Source organism: Palaemon carinicauda, chromosome 16 (genome assembly GCF_036898095.1).
Source record: "Palaemon carinicauda isolate YSFRI2023 chromosome 16, ASM3689809v2, whole genome shotgun sequence".
Classification (NCBI taxonomy): Eukaryota; Metazoa; Arthropoda; class Malacostraca; order Decapoda; family Palaemonidae; genus Palaemon; species Palaemon carinicauda.
The window spans coordinates 85,422,373-85,448,120 of NC_090740.1; positions in this window are offsets into that span (position 1 = coordinate 85,422,373).

A 25,748-nucleotide genomic window follows, 5' to 3' on the forward strand; every position below is an offset into this window, starting at 1 on the left:
TCAAAAAACACTTCCACGCTGGTCGAAAAATATATATATAATCCAGCGTTCACACAACTGACTCAGGACGCAGTCAATCAAAAAAAGCATTCGCTCCGAAACATTCACCCCTGTCGTAACCTAACTAAAAAATGTAAACAAACAATCTCATTTAAACCAACAGTCTTTCTCACCACAAACGATCGTTAACCTAACTACTTTCGCTCGCTAACACAATCTCTCTCTCTCTCTCTCTCTCTCTCTCTCTCTCTCTCTCTCTCTCTCTCTCTCTCTCTCTCTCTCTCACAGGATTTGGCAAAAACAAAAAAATAAAAATACCTGTAAAGCAAAAATAAATCCTCCACAATATGATATTATCCACAGACATTTAATCTTTGTGTTCATCTTGTCTACCTCTAACCTTTAAAATACTAGGCCAATCTAACTCTAAATACTGTAGCCAATCTAAACCTAGCAAAGTTTTTCCATTTCCTTTTTCTACTGTTAATGATATTCTCTCTAATTTCTGTTCTTTGTTCTGTACTTCTAGATTCGAAGTACTTATTACATGAATATCAAAACCATTATAACCTTTCAAAACTCTATTTGTACCTTCTAATGACAAATTAGGAATGCTTTTAGCTGTTTCCTCAGACATGATTGATACATTGGCTGCTGTGTCAACTTGCATCAAAATTGGTTTACCATTTATGATTACTTCTACCCTGATATGTTTCTTTGCATTTTTATTGACAGATTTTAGGCAAAATGCAAATTCAGTTTCTGACTTATCCTGATTATCATGAACATTTTCTGCATTATTCTCTTGACCAATAGTATCAACTGTAGCATTTATTTTCTTTGCGTACTGTTTAGGGAATCTACAAGCAGTTGCAAAATGACCCATCTTTCTACAATTCTGGCATGTTTGTCCAGTAGCAAGGCATTTCTTTGCTCCATAAGCAAGATGATCAGTTTTACCACACCTATAGCACTTGGGTTTTTCCTGTTGTTTCTGTGTATAAGCCTGATTCTGATATTTATGAACATTAGTGTTAGGCACTTTTCTATGACTAGGCTTTGACATTTTCCTTCTCTAATTTTCATTGTTTTCCACTTAGAACCTATTGTATTAAGCATAGAATTTTCCATTCTATTACATGCAGAACTACCTATTATGTTACTTTGCCTATTTGATGTTTCTGAAGCTCTGCCTGTTATCAATACCTTTTCTAATGTTAAATCTTTATCTTGCAATAATTTCGTTCTTAACTCTTGTGATGCTCAATTTGCAATAACTTTATCTATGATAAAATTTTCTATCTATAGAAATTCACATGTAACAGCTAAATTATTTAGTCTAGTCACAAATGCATATAAACTCTCATTTTCTTTCTGATAGGCTTTTGCAGTAAATTGATACCTTTCAAAAAATTTATTGACACGAGGAGCAAGATATGTGGTAAGAGCGTTAATTGCAGTTTCACTTGTGTCATCTGTAGGCTGCAATGGTTTAAACACTTATCAAACTTCCCTACCTGCTGTGTGAAGTAATAATGCCTTCTTTTTGGCATCCTTCGTACTCCCTAATGCTTCTAAATAAATCTTAAATTCCTCACACCAGTGTTGCCATCTTGTTGCAACAGAATTGGGCTCAGCTGTAATGCTAAATCATTCAGGTTCTGCTGCTTGGGAAATCTTCATTTGGCCTTTTCTTCCTCTCCTGTCCGTGCATCTACAAAAGCTCCTTTTCTTCTGCTATTGGCCATCGATCTACAAAAGCTCCAAAGTTTCTTCTGCGTGTGTTCCTCCTTCCGGTCGCCAATTGTGGTGTTTGGTTATAGGATGTCTAATGAAGTCACCATGCTACTCACTCACCTGGAAATAATAATACAGTAGTTAGATGATGATATTAAATCTCATCCTCGTCGCCAATTGTGGTATTGGGTTATAGGATGTCTAATGAAGTCACCATGCTACTCACTCACCTAGAAATAATAATACAGTAGTTAGATGATGATATTAAATCCTAGCCTCGTAGCCGACTTGTCTTCTGAGTTGGATGGGTTATAATCAGAGACAAACTTCTTAATAGAATACATTTTAATGTACTTGTGATTACATTGTTCTGTGACAGCCAGCTCCCAAGTAAGCGTGGAGCGTTTCACAAAAAATCTGACAAACAAAAACACTGCCAAACAACAAAAGAGCGTCGCTCTCAAAAGACTTAAATCCTACTCCAATAGATAACTATAAAGAATCACATCCGATCTTTGAGGTAATCAATAAATGTTTGAATCCTAATATCAAAATAAATAATTTCACTTATGTACAAAGCATAACATGTTTTATCTATGAAATATGATGCAATGTTGCGCAATACATGTAACGCTTAAAATAATACAGTACATTATAACACTAATACATAAAATCATGGTGTAAAGTAAAAATGAAGAATAAAATGGACAGTGATGGTTTATGTAAGAAAGCAAAGGGGTTTCCAATTGTCCTATTTTTTTTTCTTTTTTTTACAAGTGTTGGAAGGATTCGCCAAATTTAATTACATCCAGGTGCGACTTAAAAATTTTTATCTGCTCGGAGGATGTCTTCACCTCTGAAGCATATCTGGTTGTCAGTCTACATGGATTATCTTCTTTATGATTGTGTTGAGAAGAGTTTTGTCCACTATGGCAGCTTTCCATTGGCCTCCGGATAGATTCATTGTGTTTGATTGTTTTATGATGGTTGATTCCAGGATCTTCCTTCAGAAGGAAGATCCTGGAGTTGTATTTTTCCTAACACACCACGTTCCAATAAATTATAGATCACTCTGTCACGTCAGCTGCCGACTAGAGATTTTCCCTCCCGACATGCCAACCGCGTGATCCCCCTCTCTTGTTTCCTAGCATGCCTTAGAGGGATGCTACAGTCGACTTTCCAAGTCTCCTTTAACCATTCCACTCTGGTTTCAGGAAAGGTGGCGTATGATAACTGGGTCGATAGCGAAGATGGAGGGGGAGGGACAATTACGCTATTGGGGTGTGGTAAGTATAATAGAAAAATACAATTTAATTAGATATAGGCATTTGTTCTGACATGAATACTTCTCACGTCCCAATAAATAGGAGCCTACGAATTAGAAGGCAGGGAAATAGTCCCTGAAGAGATGTTACAGAGCTGCAGAGGAGGGGAAGGGGTAAGACCTGTCAGGGAAAAGAAAAAAGGGTGTTAAAGAAAGTAGATTAACTAGGTAACACTCAACCAAGGGATACCTTCTTCTTTGCCGAACCATTCCATGGAGGGCCAAAGGGATAGAGTTTGAGACGCTCTACCCCTCGCCATCCCATACAGACTATGTCGCGTTTAGCCGCCCATAGATCCTCTGCTGGGCGACCACAACAAGACCAAGCCTGAACCCATTCCGGGACTTGAAAGAGCAGTCCTTAAGGTAGTTTTCATTGAAAGTTGAATGTTTTGACCATACAATCGACCTCAGCACCTGCCCAACAGCCATGTTTTTCTCAAAGGCCAGCGAGGTGCCGATGCCCCGGATGATGTGAGGCTTGACAGACCTGGGGAATACTTTGCCCTTTGTCAGGTACCTCCTTCGGATTGGCTCCCAGAGCCAGGAGATCGTATTCATCTACACCGCCTTCTTCACTATCCATATCTTCACGAACAATCTCCTGATAGCCGGCCGGAGGGCGTAAGTCCTCAAGAGATATTTCTGCACTGCCCTCATCGGGCACAATAGAAGGTCCTTCCGGTCATGTGTCCTAGGAATAGCGGGGCTGGAGAATTCCTTGAAGTAGGGATCGTCTACTGACGGGTTCTGCGTTTTCGCTCCAAAGGAGGGAACAAACTTGAAGACCAACTCCCTTCATCCGTAAGAATGTGAGACATCCTCTAAGAGCAAATGGCGTTCATTCAACCCTTTTGGCCGAGGCCAGGGCGAGGAGGAACATCATCTGTATAGTAAGTTCTCTGTCAGTAATTTGTCTTAGAGGGTTGAATGGCAGCTTCTTCAGGGAGTCGAGGACTTAGGTAACTTTCCACGAGGGACCCGTGAGGCTCTTGAAGTGGCAGAAGTGCTTGAACCCTTTTATATGCATCGAGAGGCGCTTGGAGGAGCTTTGGTTCAAGCCCTTGAGAAAGAATACATTGCCCAGGGCCACTTGGAATCCCTTTACTGCTGGTACTGACATGCCCCGCTTGAGTCGAAGGTGTACTAGGAATTCTGCGATGACTGGGATTGAAGCATTCAGGATTGGATTATCTCTTTGTTACACCATATGCCAAAAGTTTCCCATCTCGCCTGATATACAGCACTCAAGGATTGCCTTAGATTTGACCTCATCTGGCTGGTTGCCCTCTTGGAGAACCCCTCTCTCCTTAGTAAGCGCTGGCTAGTCTCAACTCGCGAAGGTGGAGGTTTTGGGTACCTTCCTTGAAATTCAGGAAGTGAGGCTGTCTTAGCAGGTCTCGTCCTAAAGGCAGCGGCCATGGGGGCTCTGTTGCCATAGACCTCAGGTCCGTGAACCACTTCTTTCTTGGCCACCATAGGGACATTATGGTTATCCTTGCCTGTTTCACCTCCCGAAGACAGTTCAGGGTCTATCGCGGAAGGGTGAATAGGGGAAAGGCATACACGTTGAGGCCGTCCCATGGATGTTGAAACGCGGGTTACAGAGCAGCAGCTGGTTTTGGCACTGAAGAACAAAATACCAGCAGTTTCGCATTCACTTGTGTTGCAAAGTGGTCTAGGCCTTTCGATCCCCACGTTTCTATTACCGACCTTGCTACATAAGGATTAAAGGACCATTTCCCCGGTAACAATTGACCTTCCTGCTGAGGTCATCTGCAACCACGTTCTTTTCCCTGGGATGTAACTGGCCGTCAGGGAGATTGCATTGTCTTTGGCCCAGGATAAGCTATTTACCGTCAAGCCGTGAATCTGGTGGGACGGCAGGCCGCCCTGTTTCCTGACGTATGCGACGACGGTTACATTGTCGCTCATCGGGGCCAGCCTTCTCCCTACTAACAAGCCTCCCAAGGCACTGAGAGCCTTCAGGACTGCCAAAAGTTTCATTTCTTTTATGTGGAGGATCTTCTCCTCCGAGGACCAACAGTCTTCAGCAATCTTGTCTGGTAGGTGGGCTCCTAATCTCTCCCTGGATCCATCTGTGAACAGAAGCAGTTCCGGAGGAAGATCCAGTGGTGAAACCCCCGCTCGGGTGTTCCTGGGATTCAACCACCACTGGTGAGCCTTCCTGGTTGACTGGGACGGGGAAAGCTTTAACGATGGGCACTGGATTGCTAGGGCCTGTATCTCTTTCAGGTCCCACTGGGCTGGACATTGCATCAGTCTTCCCTTGGACACAAGTTTTTCTAGGGACACCAGGTGGCCTACCAGTCTCTACCATTCTTTTAACAATGCCAATTTCCCCCTGATGAAAGGCTTCACCATATTTTGCAGATTGCAGATCCTCTCCTTTGTATGGAAGGCCTTGGCTTGCACAGAGCAAATTTCCATGCAAATATACATTGTCCTTGTGGTTAAGGAGGATTTCGACTTCTCCCAGTTGAACGCTACCCCTTGTTCCCGGCAGAAGACCAGTAACTCTTCCCTTTGCTATGGCAACTGCTCCCTGGACTCAGAGAGGAGCAATCAGTCATCGAGATACCTCAACAGTTTTATCCATTTCTTGTGGGCAAACTGGAACGCCACGGAAAAGATTCTTGTGAAGACCTGAGGCGCGGTCACCACGGCAAAGCAAAGGGTGCGGAACTGGAAGACTTCTTTTCTCCACTTGAACCTGAGGAATTTCATGCTGGACGGGTGTACTAGGATTGTACTAGAATCAGGCATTGTGTGTCCTTGATGTCAAGGGGTAGCATGATGTGTCCTTCCTTGATAGCTGCTAGGACAATACTGTCCGTTTCCATATTGAACGTCGTCATGGCGACTAGAGGGTTCATTGCTGAAAGGAACAGGTGGCTGAAAAAGCCTGGCTTGTCAGGGGATGCTGCCTGGATGGCCTTTATGATGAGCAGGTCCTGAATCACTCCCTCTAAGTCTTGTCGAAGTGTTTCTTCCCTGGGGTTCCCTGTCCGGGAGTTTCTTTAGCAACCTGTAGAGGACGACGTCCCTCCTCCACATGACCCAGTTCGATCCCGTAGTGTAAGATTGCCCTACCAAGAGGTCCCGAGTCCTCGACCCCAAGACTACCAACTCCAGGAACTGTTCTCTTGCTTGGCCACTTTTCAAATAATTTTCAATGGAAAAGGAAACTATTGCTGGGTTCCAGAGGTCCAGCCGCATTAACGCATCGTTCAGTTTTCTAATCAGACACAACACCCTCCGGAAAGATGATGCTTCCTGTACCACCTCGTCCTCCTGGTGGTCTCGAGACCTCATCTCTAAAGATATCTCACTAGCCATGTGAGTCCCACTCAAGGCACCCCGCCATGGGTCCAGTGATTGTGAATCCCTGAGATCCAATCTCCCTTATGAGGGAAATCTTTGCCACTCCCATTCTCTTTGGCTCCTTTTCAGCACTGGAGCGGTGGTGATTCTCTTGAGCTGCTGTCTGATATCTGGCAAGAGAGGGAGGACTAGAAAGGGCCGTCCCTCCCTGGGGGCTCCAATAATGTTCCAGGCCGGTGTTGTGGTGGTCAAACCTGCATGTGAGTGGGTTTGTGCAGGTTGTTGACTCTTCTAATCAGACACAACACCCTCTGGTAGGATAACACTTCCCCTACCACTTCTTCCTCCTGGTGATCTTGAGACCCTGTTTCCGAAGATATCTCACCGGCATGTGAGTTACCCTGTCATGGGTCTGGGGATTTTGCATCCCTGGGATCCAATCTCCCTTCCGAGGGAGATCTGTGCCACTCTCGTTCTCTTCGGCTCCTCTTCGGTGCTGGAGCAAGGTCCCGGATATCGGAATTCGTAGGAGTGAGTCCTAGGAGGGTGGTGGACCTATGCCCCTACCCGATGCTCGGCGTACGGGGGAAGGGAAAGAGCGCCATCCAACGAGTAAAGGTCCTTCTAAAAGGCCTGGAGTCCAGAGTTCCCGACCCCAGTAACAATTAACCTTCCTGCTGAGGTCGTATGCAACCACGTTCTTTTCCCTGGGATGTAACTGGCCATCAGGGAGATTGCATTTTCTTTGCCCCTCAATAAGCTATTTACCGTCAAGCCATGAATCTGGCGGGATGGCAGGCCGCCCTGTTTCCTGACGTATGCGACGACGGTTTCATTGTCTCTCATCGGGGCCAGCCTTCTCCCCAATAACAAGCCTCCCAAGGCACTGGGAGCCTTCAAAACTGCCAAAAGTTCTAGTTCTTTTATGTGGGGGATCTTCTCCTCCGAGGACCAACAGTCTTCAGCAATCCTGTCTTGTAGGTGGGCTCCTAATCTCTCCCTGGATGCATCTGTGAACAGAAGCAGTTCCGGAGGAGGATCCAGTAGTGAAACCCCCGCTCGGGTGTTCCTTGGATTCAACCACCACTGGTGAGCCTTCCTGGTTGACTGGGACGGGGAAAGCTTTAACGATGGGCACTGGATTGCTAGGGCCTGTATCTTTTTCAGGTCTCACTGGGCTGGACATAGCATCAGTCTTCCCATGGACAAAAGTTTTTCTAGGGACGCCAGGTGGCCTACCAGTCTCTACCACTCCTTTAACAATGCCAATTTCCCCCTGATGAAAGGCTTCACCATATTTTGCAGATTGCAGATCCTCTCCTTTGTATGGAGGGCCTTGGCTTGCACAGAGCAAATTTCCATGCAAATATACATTGTCCTTGTGGTTAGGGAGGATTTCGACTTCTCCCAGTTGAATGCTACCCCCTGTTCCCGGCAGAAGACCAGTAACTCTTCCCTTTGCTATGGCAACTGCTCTCTGGATTCAGAGAGGAGCACCCAGTCATCGAGATACTTGAACAGTTTTATCCCTTTCTTATGGGCAAACTGGAACGCCACAGAAAAGATTCTTGTGAAGACCTGAGGCGCAGTCACCACGGCAAAGCAAAGGGTGCGGGACTGGAAGACTTCTTTTTCCCACTTGAACCTGAGGAATTTCATGCTGGACGGGTGTACTTGGATCAGGCATTGTATGTCCGTGAGGTTGAGGGGTAGCATGATGTGTCCTTCCTTGATAGCTGCTAGGACAGTCCTGTCCGTTTCCATATTGAACATCGTCATGGCGACTAGAGGGTTCATTGTTGAAAGGAACAGGTGGCTGAAAAACCCTGGCTTGTCAGGGGATGCTGCCTGGATGGCCTTTATGATGAGCAGGTCCTGAATCACTCCCTCTAAGTCTTGTCGAAGTGTTTCTTCCCTGGGGTCCCCTGTCCGGGAGTTTCTTTAGCAACCTGTAGAGGACGACGTCCCTCCTCCGCATGACCCAGTTCGATCCCGTAGTGTAAGATTGCCCTGCCGAGAGGTCCCGGGTCCTCGACCCCAAGACTACCAACTCCAGGAACTGTTCTCTTGCTTGGCCGCTTTTCACATCATTTTCAATGGAGAAGGAAACTATTGCTGGGTTCCAGAGGTCCAGCCGCGTAGCCGCATCGTTCAGTTTCCTAATCAGACACAACACCCTCCGGAAAGATGATGCTTCCTGTACCACCTCGTCCTCCTGGTGATCTCGAGACCTCATCTCCAAAGATATCTCACTAGCCACGTGAGTTCCACTCAAGGCACCCCGCCATGGGTCCAGTGATCGTGCATCCCTGAGATCCGACCTCCCTTCTGAGGGAAATCTTTGCCACTCCTATTCTCTTTGGCTCCTCTTCATCACTGGAGCGGTGGTGATTCTCTTGAGTTGCTGTCTGATGTCTGGCGAGAGAGGGAGGACTAGAAAGGGCCGTCCCTCCCTGGGGGCTCCAATAATGTTCCAGGCTGGTGTTGTGGTGGTCAAACCCGCATGTGAGTGGGTTCGGGCAGGTCGTTGACTCTTCTAATCAGACACAACACCCTCCAGTAGGATAAAACTTCCCCTACCACTTCTTCCTCCTGGTGGTCTTGAGACCCTGTTTCCGAAGATATCTCACCGGCATGTGAGTTACTCTGTCATGGGTCCGGGGATTTTGCATCCCTGGGATCCAATATCCCTTCCGAGGGAGATCTGTGCCACTCCCGTTCTCTTCGGCTCCTCTTCGGTGCTGGAGCAAGGTCCCAGATATCTGGAGTCGTAGGAGCAAGTCCTAGAAGGGTAGTGGACCTATGCCCCTCCCCAATGCTCGGCGCTCGGGGGAAGGGAAAGAGCGCCATCCAACTAGTAAAGGTCCTCCTAAAATGCCTAGAGTTCAGAGTTCCCAACCCCAAAAATGTATCCCCTTGCAGGGACCTGAATGGTGTCCTAGGGTGGTGAAAAGGCCTCTTGCTCCCTCGAGAGCAAAGAGCGGCTCCTCTACCAGGCCGCACTTTGAAGAGGGTTGGAAGCTCTGAAGACCTAACGGGTGTGAAGGCCCTTGCCACACCATCGGTGGAATAGCGGATCGGGCCACATGGCTACCAGGAGAAGCCTTTAAGTGGGGAATAAGGGTCATCCGCTGGCTGAGCCATGCAACTTTGGAGCATTTGTTTGCAGGTGGACATTACTGCCTGTAATGTTCCCCAAACCTTCTCTGTGGACCTCCCGCCAACGGGAAGGTCAAGAAGATGGTTACGCTATTTGTTCTGGAAGGAGAACAACTCCTGGCCCCTGGGGGTCAAACGTGACAACTCTCTTTGAGCCGATGGGAGTTTCCTCCACTACTGCAGGTAACACAGGGCACAGAAAGGGACCTGCACGGACGAACAGGCCGAGGAAGGACTAGAACCACTGCCCTTCCACGAAGACGACTTGTCATTATTTTCCTTCTTATTTGTGGCAATCTTGGCCTATCGGGGATCGCTTCAGCCCACCACTCATCACAATGGTCGTTCCAAGAGCACACATGGCCATGACACGATGTACACAACACATGGGATCGACCTCCACGTGGGATAAAAAAGCTGCACACAGCTTCAAACTAACACATGAGAAATGACATTAATGGCAACCTAGAGCGTCGACTGTAGCATACTTCTAGAGCATGCTGGGAAACAAGAGAGATCCGGGTCACGCAGGTGAGAAGGGGGGTTCGCTGGTGGGTGACCAGTGGGGAGGGATAATCTCTGATCGGCAGCTCACGCGATAGAGTAATCCCTTATTTATTGGAAGGTGGGAAGTGCTCAGGTCAGAACAATTATATATATATATATATATATATATATATATATATATATATATATATATATATATATATATATATATATATATATATATATATATATGCGCGTGTAAATTACAGGAAAACCTGAAGATATGATGTTTAGATGCGAAATAGCCACAGGAAACATTAAATAGAAAATGTAAGAATGAGTCCTGCCTAAATTCATGTGTGTGTGTATTTCTGTACTTATATGCATGTACATGTCTCTGGATTTCAGCGAGCATGTCTCATGTTCTTAAAGCCTAAATTTTATCAAATGGCTTTAAAAGAATATCTGGTTTCCCCGAAGATAACCTTATATCGCGAGTTTTATTTCTAAAATTTCAAGTTTCTTTTCTAACGTTTAAATAGAGTTACATAAGTTTAAGTAATGAAACAAAATACACTTTAACAACTTTAGTCATGTATTATAATTGTTGCAATTTTTAGGATAGTATCTTCGGTCAAGTCCAGGTTCATTATTTTTTTATTATATAATCACTGAGTTGGGACAGGACAGATGTATAACGAGAGCCAAATTTATTATAAGGATGAATCACTTCCGTAAATTTTTTTCCGAAATAAGTTATTTTAGTCTGTAACAGTATTCTGATGTTACAAATACCACTAAGAGAAAAATATTTCGTAAAATATATTTTCATTTCAAAGTTCATAGGTCAAAAAACATTTGATGCAATTTTGGTTTTCCATTTATTTTTGAAATTCAGTTTAACTTTTAAGTATATTTTCCTCCAAATATCCAATTGATATAAAATTTTGTATTGAAATATGATTTCATCAATAACAAATGGCTATGTGTTTTTACGTTGAAATACTATATATATATATATATATATATATATATATATATATATATATATATATATATATATATATATATATATATATATATATATATATATATATATATATATGTATATATATATATATATATATATATATATATATATATATATATATATATATATACAGTATATATTTATATACATATATATATATATATATATATATATATATATATATATATATATATATATGTGTGTGTGTGTGTGTGTGTACATATATATATATATATATATATATATATATATATATATATATATATATATATATATATATATATATATATATATATATATATATATATATATATATATATATATATATATATATATATATATATATATATGTGTGTGTGTGTGTGTGTGTACATATATATATATATATATATATATATATATATATATATATATATATATATATATATATATATATATATATATATATATATATATATATATATATAAAAATATACATATACATATATATATATGTATATATATTTTTGGGCTCAAGCCATGTCGTCCTGATGGAAGTTCCTATAGGGTAGCTTCCTAGGGTATATTACAACTACGGCGATATTCCCAGAGAATTTACCTTAAGGTACCAGAATTCTAACTCCTGGAGCGAATATCCCTCCTGAAAGGGATATCGCGACATATCAGAGGACGTATTCTTGACACGCCACATGGCAATCTGCACCCTGACAGAGATTTCGTCTCGTAGGGGCAATTGGCAAGAAACGAATTCGGGAAAGAAAAAGGGGGAGCCGCTCCCAAGGCTCCTTATCTCCCGTTCGTAAGCGTGCCTGGCGCCAATACTGGCGCCATCTGCATTCCTTTTTGCGTAGCTTAACAACTCGGTGTTTTTTCCTGTGTTTCTCCCAAATCTTGGATTTATTCTGCTTTTCATGGCTTCTCCGTCTTCGTCGGGCTCTGATGAGTTGAGTACCATGTCTTTTATGTATAAATGTAGGCTCTTGGTAAATTTTTGAATGGTTAATAGGTTTAATCTTTGTTACAAGAGCTGTAGCCTACCGGAGGCGTCATGGACGCTGTCGCTCGCTAGGTATAAGTTTAGTTAGTCAGAGCGACATTCCCGGTTGTTTTGCTTTAATAAATTTTAGCTATTTAGCATTACATAGGATTTCCTTTCGTGCTTAGTATTATTTTGGCGAAGTATTCGCCATTCTGGCCTACGCTAGGCCATGTAGCCTAGTCGTTAGGTCCTAGTACTTCATGCATGATTTTGGTTTTTCCGAGTGTATTAAAATTTTATTGAAGCTTTAGGCAATTTTTTATACATTTAAGATTGTGTGGAATATTTCCAAGATAGTATACGAGTGAGTTTCGGTGATTTAGGTGATCGATTCTCTTGGTGCCTAGGCTAAGTTGCTTATGGAGCCTTAGTATAATTTCTCATACTCTCCGGTTGCTTTCTTTTCTTCGGAGAAGGTATGCAATCCCTTTCCCTCTGTTTAAGCCTTGGGCTTATCCCTAAGTGGTTTTTTTTCGAATTAATTTTCGATAAAACTACTGGGGTGTTACTGTACCTTCCTGTTCCAGTAAGTCTGGTTCAAAGAGGGACAGAACAACAGAGTTTTTTAGTCTGAGTCTGTGTTTGTCTGGCTTGGGGTAGAGTCTCCCTCGCTGGCCTGACACAGACAAAGGTGGCTTAGCCTCCTTAGGTCACTACCGAAGGTTTCTGTGGATATGATTCCTTCTTTTGTGATCTACCAGACTAGTCCTTGTTGCTGTTCTCGGGGGAGGATAAGTTTCTTTCCTTGGGAGTAGCAACACCTTCCTTGCTTTGGTGCTCTGGGAGCTGGCAAGTATTGCTGGCCTCCCCCCTTGGATCTCCCTTAGGCTGAGATAAGTTTCTTGGCTGCGGGGGATCCGTCACTAAAGCAAGGTTGGTAGGACCCTCTTTTGTCCCTTCCCCCTCTATCTCCGTAATGGCCTAGCCATTACAGTACTGTACGTCGTTCTACATCTAGACCTAGATTAGGTTAGGATGTGGAATTGACTCAGCCCCTTGCCGGCCGGCAGAGCTGCCGGCCGGCAAGGGTCTTATATTTTGAGTGCTGCCCGGACCTCCCTTGGTCCCTCATCCATGCCTGCCTGTAGAGCCAGACGGCATTGGTCAGGAAGCCTGAATTAGATTCTCCCCTTCCTTATATGCACTATTTTGGATTGCCGGGCTTGGAGGTAGTGTACACTCTTATCCCGGCATCCATCCTATTTTTCTTCTAGTGCTCTACCCGACCCGGCTGCCGGCCTATGAGGCCGGCAGCCGGGTGGGTGTAGTCCTCTGGTTCTTTTGCTGCTGGCTGGCATCGGTTCTGTACCTTTGCCGGCCGGCTAATGTCAGCCCTTGTCTGCCGGTCACCAAGAGTGTGGCCGGCAGCTGGGTACTACCTTGTGTAGTTGCCGGCCAGCAGCCATTGCCGGCCAACATTGGCTGTTGCCGGCAATTGCACCGGCATTTGAACCAGCGTTCTGCCGCCTTATAGCTGTTAAGTAGTATACTTTAAAGCTAGTTGTGGTGTGTGCCGGCCGGCACGTATCCTCCTATACTGTACTAGTATTCTTCAGTATAAAATATACAGTAAGAAGAAAACTATGGTATGGGTTTTGGTACAGCACTGTGTGTTCTAACACTTTTGTGTTTTCTTGCACAGTCCTTTGCTGATGCCCTACAGATAGGAAAGTGAGTTCTTTCCTGTCTATTATCCAGGATTTTAAAATCATTGCTTAGGTGTGAGCTTCACCTGTTTCCTCTGGAAACTTTGCATTGGTTACTCTAGAAGAGATTAACCATTTGATTTTATCATCTGGAAGGCTGCAACAATGGGTTGTGAGGGAAACACAAGTGTGTGTCTTTCCTTTATAAATTGTTATGCTATACTATGCATATCCAGTGATACATAGTTCACTTGATACTCATGGAAATTTCTTCTCTTTACAGGAGGACCCTCCGAAGTGCGGTAATGTTTTCTGCAACGTCCGCAACAAGAACCTCTGCGGACATGAGTTTTGTAGGAGACACGCAGAATGCGCTGTCTCCAAGGAAGATCTCCAGTATTGGGACCCTCAGGTATGTACTGTGTGCACTAACCTGATTACTGAGTCCTTTGATTCCCCTAGGACGGCGGAATCAAGGGATATAGCAAGGGAGAAGCTTCGTACCTGGGTAAGGGGCTTCCAAAAGAACACCTCTGGCCTTTATCTTCCAAGTGAGAAGATGAGGGCGTATCTTTTCCCTAAGGCATCAGCTGATGCAGTGATTCCCCAGCCTCAAGAGGAGATCCCCAAAGTCAGATCCAGGTGGATGCTGAAGTCGCGGTCGCGATGCAAGACATCCAGTTAGATGACAGGATGTCTGACGTGGACGAGCGTTTGGAAGAAGACCTCCTGGCAGAAGGCCAGGATGAAGTTCAAGCCCCGGACGTTGTAGAGGAAGAGGTCGACGAGGTGTCGGCTACTCCGGTTCAGATTCCGGAGCCTATTCCCTCAACATCGGCCGGTCTCCCAGTAGAGCTGGGACAGGCCCTCTCTTCGACTGTTGGAATGATCCAGCAAATGCAGAAGGAGAATCAGGAGAAGGCGGCTGCTATGGAACTGCGGATGCAGTGCATTGCAGAATCATGTGGGCCCCAGAAAAGGCTCAGTGTGAAAGACCTTCCCTTGTGCTCAGATGCTAACCCATGGAGGTATGCTGAGCACATGCCGATGACGACTGAAAAGATCATCATCTCGGATAAGCTGGGCTCAGTTCCCCTAGAGGAGGTGGAATTCTGGCCCAGCAAGGCATCATATCCGGACTGTTATGTCCGGTTGAGAAAGGAACCAGCTTCAAAGGAGGAGACAGAGCCGAAGGAGGTCATAGTGATGGACCATGCTAAGGCTCAAGCTCTTCTTTCATCCTCGATGAAGGAGAGGGGATTCTCTAACTCGAAGGTAGCTGCATTGAGCAAGAAGCTCCCTTCCTTTGTGTCCTATCATGCTAGAGCCTTCCCCTTTTTACAGAAAGGGTTTGCGGCTGTCCTAAAAGCAGTCGAGGCCGGCAAGCCTTGCCCCTCCCTGGAGGAGTGTAAACCCTTGTTGCTGGCCCTGCCTATGGACCACAAGGACTGGAAGGACGTCCATCTGACGTTCTCAGTGGGAAAGTTGGAGGCTGATATTGCCGGACGGCAATTCGGCGAGGACCTCCCCAAGCTGTCTGACTTTCTTTTGCGAAGAGAGTTCGCGACAAAAGACAGACTGGCTGCCTCAATGTCTCTTCAGACTACTCTTGAGACGATGGCAAGTGACCCCAAGGTCCATGAAATGTTCATGGTGGTGGCTAACACTCACCTGGCCACGGTGACGAAGGACCTGTATGGCTTCGTCAAGGCGAGGAGAGCTTGTAGGGAGTTCGTGTTCACCGGGGCTACGGTGAGGCACGAGCCAAGGAAATTAATCTCCTCCAACATTTGGGGAAAAGACCTTTTCCCTACCGATGTGGTCAAAGAAGTTGTTGATAAGGCCGCCGTGAAGAATAGAAACCTTCTCCAGAAGTGGGGCCTGGCTATCAAAAGAAAGTCTTCCCTGGATGAGGGTCCTCAACCAAAGAGGAAGAATATGAGGACTAGGCTACCGTATCGGCCAGCCAAGACCTCTAGACAGCAACAGCAACTGCAATTGCCATTGCCTCCAGTGCCTCAGATGGTGGCACAAACCCCGTCCACTTTTCAGTGGGTACCCCAAGCTGTGCCGACTCAGTCCACAGCATTCACCCCAACGTTCGAAGGACAGTCTTCTTCCTTTCGAGCAAAGCCTAGAGGAGCAGCCAGAGGCTCGTCTAGGCGCCCCTCAAGGGGAAGGGGATTCAGGGGTGGTCGTGGTCAGGGAGGCAAGACCTCAGGACGGCAGTCCAAGTAAAATGATACCGGTAGGAGGGAGACTGCTGAAATTTTGGGATCGATGGACCTTCGATCCCTGGGCCCACAGCCTTCTCAAGAATGGACTGGGCTGGAGCTGGTACAGCACTCCACCCCCGTGCCTTCGGTTTTTCCAACACTCCACCCCCGTTCTGGAGGAGTATGTTCAAGAACTGTTGGAGAAAAATGTGATCCGAAAGGTGAAGTCCATCAAATTCCAAGGGAGGCTGTTTTGTGTTCCCAAGAAAGACTCGGAAAAGCTCAGAGTCATTCTGGACTTGTTGCCACTCAACAAGTTCATAGTGAATTGCAAATTCAAAATGCTAACACTGCAACACATAAGGACCTTACTGCCCAAGAGGGCATACTCAGTCTCTATAGACTTGTCAGACGCCTATTGGCACATTCCAATCAGCCGTCGACTCTCCCCCTACCTAGGGTTCAGGCTACAACAGAGACTATACGCCTTCAGAGCCATGCCATTCGGGCTAAACATAGCCCCAAGGATTTTCACGAAGCTTGCGAGCGCAGCTCTCAAACAATTACGCCTAAAGGGAATTCAGGTAGTAGCCTACCTGGACGACTGGCTGGTGTGGGCAGCATCCGAGACAGAATGCTTGCAAGCTTCCAGTCAATTGATCCAGTTCCTAGAGTACCTAGGCTTCAAGATCAACAGAAAAAAGTCTTGACTTTCTCCATCTCAAAAGTTCCAGTGGCTGGGAATCCACTGGGACCTTTTGTCACACCGTTTCTCCATCCCGGCGAAGAAAAGGAAGGAGATAGCGGGTTCTGTCAAGAGACTTCTAGATTCCGAAAGGATATCAAGACGCGAACAGGAGAGAGTACTAGGCTCTCTCCAGTTTGCTTCGGTGACAGACCCAGTGCTAAGAGCACAGCTAAAGGATGCAACCGGAGTTTGGAGAAGGTATGCATCAAACACGCGAAGAGATCTGAGAAGACCAGTGCCGCCTCGGCTACGTACTCTTCTTAGGCCTTGGTCCCAAGCCAGACATCTAAAGAAGTTGGTTCTTCTTCAGCCACCTCCCCCGTCGGTGACGATTCACTCAGACGCCTCAAAGGAGGGATGGGGAGGTCACTCTCATCGGCAAAAAGTCCAGGGGACTTGGTCCAAGCTATTCAGGACCTTTCACATAAACTTTCTAGAAGCTATGGCAGTGCTCCTTACCTTAAAAAAAGTCTCCCCGCGTCACTCGATCCACATAAGATTGGTGATGGACAGCGAGGTAGTTGTGAGATGCTTGAATCGACAAGGGTCGAGGTCACCACTTCTCAACCAGGTGATGTTGGCCATTTTCCGATTGGCGGAAAAGAAGAAGTGGTACCTGTCGGCAGTTCACCTTCAAGGAGTCCGCAACGTGACAGCGGACGCTCTATCCAGGTTCACACCGATAGAGTCGGAATGGTCCTTAGACGCAGGATCATTTTCCTTCATTCTGAATCAAGTCCCAGAACTGCAGATAGACCTCTTTGCGACGAAAGACAACAAGAAGTTGCCCCTGTACGTGTCCCCGTACGAGGACCCCTTAGCGGAAGCAGTGGACGCGATGTCCCTCGACTGGAACAGATGGTCCAGGATTTATCTGTTCCCCCCTCACAACCTTCTGTTGAGGGTCCTCAACAAACTGAGATCCTTCAAGGGGGTAGCGGCAATAGTGGCCCACAAGTGGCCGAACAGCATGTAGTTCCCCTTGGCGTTGGAACTACAGCTGAAGTTTGTGCCGCTACCACATCCAGTTCTGACCCAGCGAGTCCAGAAGTCAACTGTCTGCACTTCATTACAGAAAACCCGGACCCTGCAGCTCATGATTTTCTCTCCCTTGCGGTGAGAAAGCGTTTCGGGATTTCGAAAGCCAGCATAGACTTCCTGGAGGAATATAAGTGCAAATCTACTAGAAGGCAATATGAGTCATCTTGGAGAAAATGGGTGGCCTTTGTCAAGGCCTTACCTTACCTTATTTTTTGTATGGGTTCCCCCAGGTCCCTCAGTGTGAGGCACCTCGTATATCCACCAGAGAGTTGCTAATACATCTTCCGGTGTATTTTGCATCTTCCAGTCTTGGATGGTCTGGGATGCATCTTAGGTATTTATCGAGCTGATTTTTAAACGCATCTACGCTCACTCCTGATATGTTTCTTAGATGAGCTGGCAGCACATTAAATAGTCGCTGCATTATCGATGCTGGTGCGTAGTGGATTAATGTCCTGTGCGCCTTTCTCAGTTTACCTGGAATGCTTTTTGGCACTATTAATCTACCTCTGCTTGCTCTTTCTGATACTTTAAGCTCCATGATGTTTTCAGCAATTCCTTCTATTTGCTTCCATGCTTGTATTATCATGTAGCGTTCTCTTCTCCTTTCTAGACTGTATAGTTTTAAAAATTGCAGTCTTTCCCAGTAATCAAGGTCCTTAACTTCTTCTATTCTAGCAGTATAGGACCTTTGTACACTCTCTATTTGCGCAATATCCTTTTGGTAGTGTGGGTACCATATCACATTGCAGTACTCGAGTGTACTACGCACATAAGTTTTGTAAAGCATAATCATGTGTTCAGCTTTTCTTGTTTTAAAGTGTCTGAATAACATTCCCATTTTTGCTTTACATTTAGCCAACAGTGTTGCTATTTGGTCGTTGCATAACATATTCCTATTTAAAATTACACCAAGGTCTTTAATTGCTTCCTTGTTTGTGATTGTCTCATTATTAGGTCCCTTGTATGCATACACCATTCCTTCTCTGTTTCCATAATTTATTGATTCGAATTTATCGGAGTTAAATACCATCCTATTTATCTCCGCCCATTCATATATTTTGTTTAGATCTCTTTGTAGTGAGTTCCTATCTTCATCACAAGTAATTTCTCTACTTATTCTTGTGTCATCGGCGAAACTTCTCACTACGGAGTTTTCAACATCACAGTCTATGTCTGAGATCATAATAACAAATAGCATTGCAGCTAATACCGTACCTTGGGGCACACCAGATATTACCTGGGCTTCATCTGATTTCTCGTCATTTGCAACCACTATCTGTTTTCTGTTTTGCAGGAATTCTTTTACCCATTTTCCTATCTTTCCCACAATATTATGCTTTCTCATTTTTTTCTCCAATATGTTATGGTCTACCTTGTCAAAGGCTTTTGCAAAATCTAGATAGATCACATCTGTGTCTTTTTCATTTATCATATTATTGTATATGTTTTCATAGTGAGCTATCAGTTGGGTCTGTGTACTTTTTCCAGGTACGAAACCGTGTTGACCCATATTAAATAAATTATTTTTGACCAAATGGTTCATTATTTTCTTTTTTATTACCCTCTCATACACTTTCATAATATGTGATGTTAGACTAACAGGTCTATAATTGCTTGCCTCTAGTCTTGATCCACTTTTGAAGATAGGGGTTATATAAGCTAATTTATGTTTAACATATATCTCGCTCATATCTATACTCTGTCTTAGCAGTATTGCAAGTGGCTTCGCGATAGTGTTTGCAGTTTTTTTTAACAAAATCGCTGGAACTCCATCTGGTCCGGCTGCCGATCCATTTTTAATTTCGTTTATAGCCGTAACAATATCTGCTTCATTAATATCTATATCCGTTAGATATTCAACATTTTCTTCTCTCATTTCTGTTTCATTATTCTCATTCGCAATTCTTGGCGTGAACTCACTCTTATATTTTTCTGCTAATATGTTGCATATTTCCTTTTTTTCATTCGTTAGCCGTCCTTCAATTCTTAGAGGGCCTATTTCTATTCTCCTTTTATTCATCTTTTTTGCATAGGAGTAAAGTACTTTGGGGTTTCTTTTTATATTTTGAAGTGTCCTTTCTTCTAAGTCCCTTTTTTCATTTTCTTTCGACTGTATAATATTTTGTTCTGCATTTTCTATCTTACATTTTATTTCCCTCATTTTCCACAAATTTTTTTCTTTTGCAAGATTTTTCTTCCACTTTTTAATTTTCTGAAATAAGATCCTTCTGTCTCTTGGTATGTACGTCTTTTGTTTATTTGTTTTTTTTCGGTACATATTTTTCAACAATTTTCTCCAGTATTTTGTACAGTATATCCGTATTTACCTGTATATTACCACTTATAAATACATTTTTCCATTCTTTATTCAGTTCTTCATTTATTTCTGACCATTTTATATTCTTACTGTAAAAGTTATATTTTCCATATCCTTCCCAAAGTTTTGTGCTTTTATTAATTCTGTGATCACTTGCTTTGGAATGAACTATCAATTCTATGACATTGTGGTCTGAAATTCCCGTGTTATACACTATTATTTCTTTAACATAATTCACCTCATTCACAAATACTAGATCTAGGACATTTTCCTTTCTTGTTGGAATGTGGTTTATTTGTTGCATATTATGTTCTAATAGCATATCTTGAAGCTTTTCAAATTGCCTCTTATCTTCTGCGCTACTATTACTATCTTTTTTATATGTATACATACAACCACTTTCTTCTATCCGTTCTTTCCAATCCACGAAAGGAAAGTTAAAATCTCCGGATAGGAGTATATTCCAGTCTTTATGGTTTCTACATATATCATCTATTTTTTCTATTATTATGTCAAACTCCTTAGTGTTTGGGGGTCTGTAAACTACAATATTCATTAGTTTTTCAAATTCAAATTCTACCGCAATCAATTCACATTCTGTGTTGCTGTATTTTTCACATACTTTTCCTTGATTTATGTCTCTTCCATATATTGCGGTTCCCCCTTGATTCCTATTTTTTCTGTCTGATCTATAAGTTTGGAAACCCTTTATCTGGTCATCACTGCCAGTCTCTTGGGAATACCATGTTTCACTTATATTTGATATATCTATTTTTTCAATTTGGGTTAGTTCTTCTAAGAACTCTATTTTCCTTTTAGAGTTACTCGTGACTAAACCCTGTGCATTCATTACTATTATGGTTTGTGTTTCATCCCCATTATTTAATATTGGTAATAATATGGATTCTCCCATGCTTCCTTCCTGTTCTGATATGATGTTCTTTTCTTCATTTCCCGGAATTCTGCCATTAAAAAATCCAACTTTTCTATTATATTTGCTCTTTCGCCTTCATATTTATTTGTGTGTGTATACCTGCAACTGTCCCCATATCTGCACCAACCCCTGGCATTATAGATGCATTCTTTGTAGTTGGGCTCTAAATGTGCAGGTTTGGGTTGAAAGGCCTCATATCTTGAGGCTCTTGGTTCAAAGCGCGGTATATACACGGCCTGCTTTTTTGTTTCTTTTTTTGTTTCTTTTTTGCTTTAATTTTTCTTTTCAGTTTGCTGAGTTTTCTTACATTCATTCATGGTTGCAGGATGCATATATCGACATTTTTTGTTGTAAATGCATCCTTTTCCTTCTTTTAGGTTTTTGCATATTTTTGGATGGAGATCTCTGCATTTGTCTCCATATCCGTCTAAATACGCACATTTACCATATATTTCATAATTATGGCATATCTTTGGATGCTTGTAGTAGCATCTTTCGCCAAATCTGCAATTCCCTCTTTTCAGCATATTGCAGACTATATCCTTCTTTTCTATTTTTTCTTGTTCTTGCTCTTCCCTAAAATTATGTAGGTCCGGGTAGAGTCTCTTGGGTCTATTATTTGTTTCCATCTGGTAATTTATTTCTTCATAGGTATGTTGTTGGATGGCATCATAGGTTATATCAATGATTTCTTCTGCATCCTTACACATATCCTGTTCATTGTTCTCTTCTTCTTCTTTTTCTTCTTCTTCTTCTTCTGTTTCTTCTTCTTCCTCTTCTTTATCTTCAACTACTTGCAGATTTAGTCTCGACTTAATTATATTTTCTATCCAGACTAAGCATGTTGAGCAGAATACCTTTGTGTCTTTATTTTTTATTTTTTGCTGTATTTCAGCACATGTGGGATGTGTTGGGACATGACAGGCATCACATTTTCTAATCAATTGTTGAGGATTATTAATGGAATACCATATCTTACATGTATTACACCATTTTGGCATTCTTTTTCCCATTGCATCAATCAGCATATTCACCATATTGGACTTCTTATTGTTCTTTGATGGAATGTGTTGATTGATGTAGACTTTCTTTATAAGTCTCTTTAACAGTTGGATTTTCTTTGGAATTTCTTCTATTATTTTGCTGATGTTTTCCGCAGATTTGCTCCAGTTTATTGGATCATATTGTTTCAATATGTCTGCGAATATTTTTCCGTCACATTGGTTGACGTTACTAGTGACCTCTGTTATCAGACGGTCGAGCTCCTGTTTCGCCAACTCATGGAATTTATTTTTGCTGAGTCCAGCGATGTCTCTCCAAGCCTTGCCCGTGTTGTACATAGCCATCTTGATTAGATTTTTAGTAATTCACAAGATAACTATTCTATGCCGACGTTTTATCCCACTTCTCCGACCTCAAACTAATCACTGACTATTCACGAAAACTTGTAGCTATATTGCACTCGATAGCCTTTTGTTATCCGCGTTAAATCATGATATTTATAGGCTCGCAAAAGTGTAATCACTCACTGGCACACAGATACAAAACTGAGAGGAAGAGTCCGCAGGAGATCTCGATAGACTTCTGCTTATCTTTCTTCATCCACCTCCATGGTCAAGGGTTGGCAGCTAACACGATTTCAGTGTGTAAGTCTGCTTTGACGAGACCCATTCTATATGCCTTCCAGGTCGACCTAGGTAACGAGATCTTTAATAAAGTTCCGAAAGCCTGTGCTAGGCTCAGACCTTCAGCACCTCCAAAGCCCATTTCATGGTCTTTAGACAAAGTTCTTCATTTTGCTTCTCTGTTGAGCAATGAAGAATGTGCGTTAAAGGATTTGACACAAAAAGTTATTTTCCTATTTGCACTCGCGTCCGGGGCCAGGGTTAGTGAGATCGTAGCCCTCTCGAGAGAGGCAGGTCGTGTTCAGTTCCTGGATGGGGGGGAACTGAACCTGATTCCGGATCCTACGTTTCTCGCCAAGAATGAGGTACCCACCAACAGGTGGGGTCCCTGGAGAATCTGCCCTCTGAAAGAAGATGCATCTCTATGTCCAGTAGAATGCCTAAAGGTCTATCTTCGTAGAACTTCAGACTTCAAGGGTGGTCAACTATTCAGGGGAGAAACATCAGGCTCAAATTTATCTCTGAATCAACTCAGAGCGAAAATCACATATTTTATTCGCAGAGCGGATCCTGACAGTACACTCGCAGGTCACGATCCGAGGAAAGTTGCCTCATCCTTAAATTTCTTTAATTGTATGGACTTTGAACATCTCCGTTCATACACTGGCTGGAAGTCTTCCAGAGTGTTCTTTCGCCACTATGGGAAGCAAGTAGAGGAACTAAAGAGATCTGTGGTAGCAGTGGGTCGTGTTGTTAACCCTACTGTTTAACTCTGCGAGTAACAGTGGTCTTAATTGGGACGATTAAGTCCTGGGTGAGTGTGTAGGTACATACTGTACTACAAACTAAATGAGGGCACCGAGTGCCCACATAGACTGTTCCTTTTCCAAAGGTGAACCTAGCAAAAGTGCAGACATGTGTGCCGAGCGTTTCTAACGCTAATGTGATTGATTTGTAATACAGACTTTTATGACTTGATACCTCGGTATCTTAAAAAAGTGGCATTTGATGTTTTTTCTTTCAGATAAATAAGTTCTGTTTACTATCATACTTATGCTTAAAGTTTTGGGTTATTCTCTTTTTATATATATATATATATATATATATATATATATATATATATATAATCGTTGTTAACCTGTCTATTTATTGTCTGTCAATAAACTTGTTCTTGAGAACCTTGCGTCTCTTTCACCTGTGTCAATTTATTGGTATAACTGAGCATTTATTCTATGTACCTTATCTGGGATAATTCTAATAGAATTGTTCTTTTATGCAAGCTATGTTGCATTGGTTTATGATTCCCTTAACGGGAGGACTCCGTCCCATAAAGGGACGAGGGCGGTTTTACTAGTTTCTTCCTATGCGGATATAAACCTTTGTCCAATACAAGTGTTGTGCGGATTACTGGTCGATATTTCATATTGACGCAGTGGTTCTTTACAAACTATGCTTTACTTAATATAGGGTGAGACCACTATATTAGCTTGCTTGGTAGTCATACATAGGTATATGTACTCTTCGAGACCTTCCCAGAGTCTAGTAGGACTCTTCCCTGTAGGGGGCAGGAAGCTCTAACATGGGTTATAGTTAGTTGAAAAGATGTATAATGGTAACATCTTAGGTCTCTAGGTCTAGTCGAACGGGAAAAATTACTTCCGAGGAGTACGGCACGTTCTGAGAATCCACAGATACAGTAATGCTCTGGTATACTTCCATCAGGACGACATGGCTTGAGCCCAAAAAAACGGATTTTGAGCGAAGCGAAAAATCTATTTTTGGGTGAGATGGCCATGTCGTCCTGATGGACCCGCCCTTGCCTTTCTAGAAAGGGCTGTAGGACCCCTCCCTACATACAGTATCTGTAGCACCTCGTGTACGCTACAAGGAATACAGATGGCGCCAGGATTGGCGCCAGGCACGCTTACGAACGGGAGATAAGGAGCCTTGGGAGCGGCTCCCCCTTTTTCTTTCCCGAATTCGTTTCTTGCCAATTGCCCCTACGAGACGAAATCTCTGTCAGGGTGCAGATTGCCATGTGGCGTGTTAAGAATACGTCCTCTGATATGTCGCGATATCCCTTTCAGGAAGGATATTCGCTCCAGGAGTTAGAATTCTGGTACCTTAAGGTAAATTCTCTGGGAATATCGCCGTAGTTGTAATATACCTTAGGAAGCTACCCTATAGGAACTTCCATCAGGACGACATGGCCATCTAACACAAAAATAGATTTTTCGCTTCGCTCAAAATCCGTTATGTATGTATATATATATATATATATATATATATATATATATATATATATATATATATATATATATATATATATATATATATATATATATATATATATATATATATATATATGTATGTACGTATGTCCTAATCCTTGTATGTAAAATATGGGCTTTATACAGTGAGATCAGGGCCTTCATAAGATCACTGAACTCTGTTATAGGTGACGTGTACCAAGTCTCATAAGGTAATATGTTGAAAGCCTATTGGTGACAGTATACTTCCATCACAGTAGAGAAATCGACAACATCTAAATATTCAACATATTGACACAGCCACTTTGAATCTTACTTGCTGTGGGTTAGGCAGTACCATTTGAGCAATCATTAGACAAGGTACTCTTTTGAGAGTACGGGCTGTGTAAAGAGTATTCACAAATCTTTTTGTAATAAAGTGAAAATACCCATGCTCCGATGTCTAATTATTTGTTGACATGGGACATAATTCGTGTCAGGTGTAAAAATACGTCTGTTTGTGTATGCTGTGAGGAAAGTTGTTCTTAAAGCTGGTAAAATAAAAGTTGAAGATGGCTGGATACATAAGGACTAACATAGCAGACACTGCTGCTGCAGGAGATGAAAACGAAGGAGCAGTTTTATAGTGATGTCAATGAAGAATATAGATGAGAACAACGAACGCAGCACTTAGAAAATAGGTTACATAACCTAGCCGAGATAATGAACAGATATACAGTTGAACGGGAATAGCAGCGGTTTGCAACGACAGCATCTCCGACGTACATTAATTAAATTCAAACGCACACAAGTGAAAGTACACATGCACAGCTGAGTGAAGACCCTTTT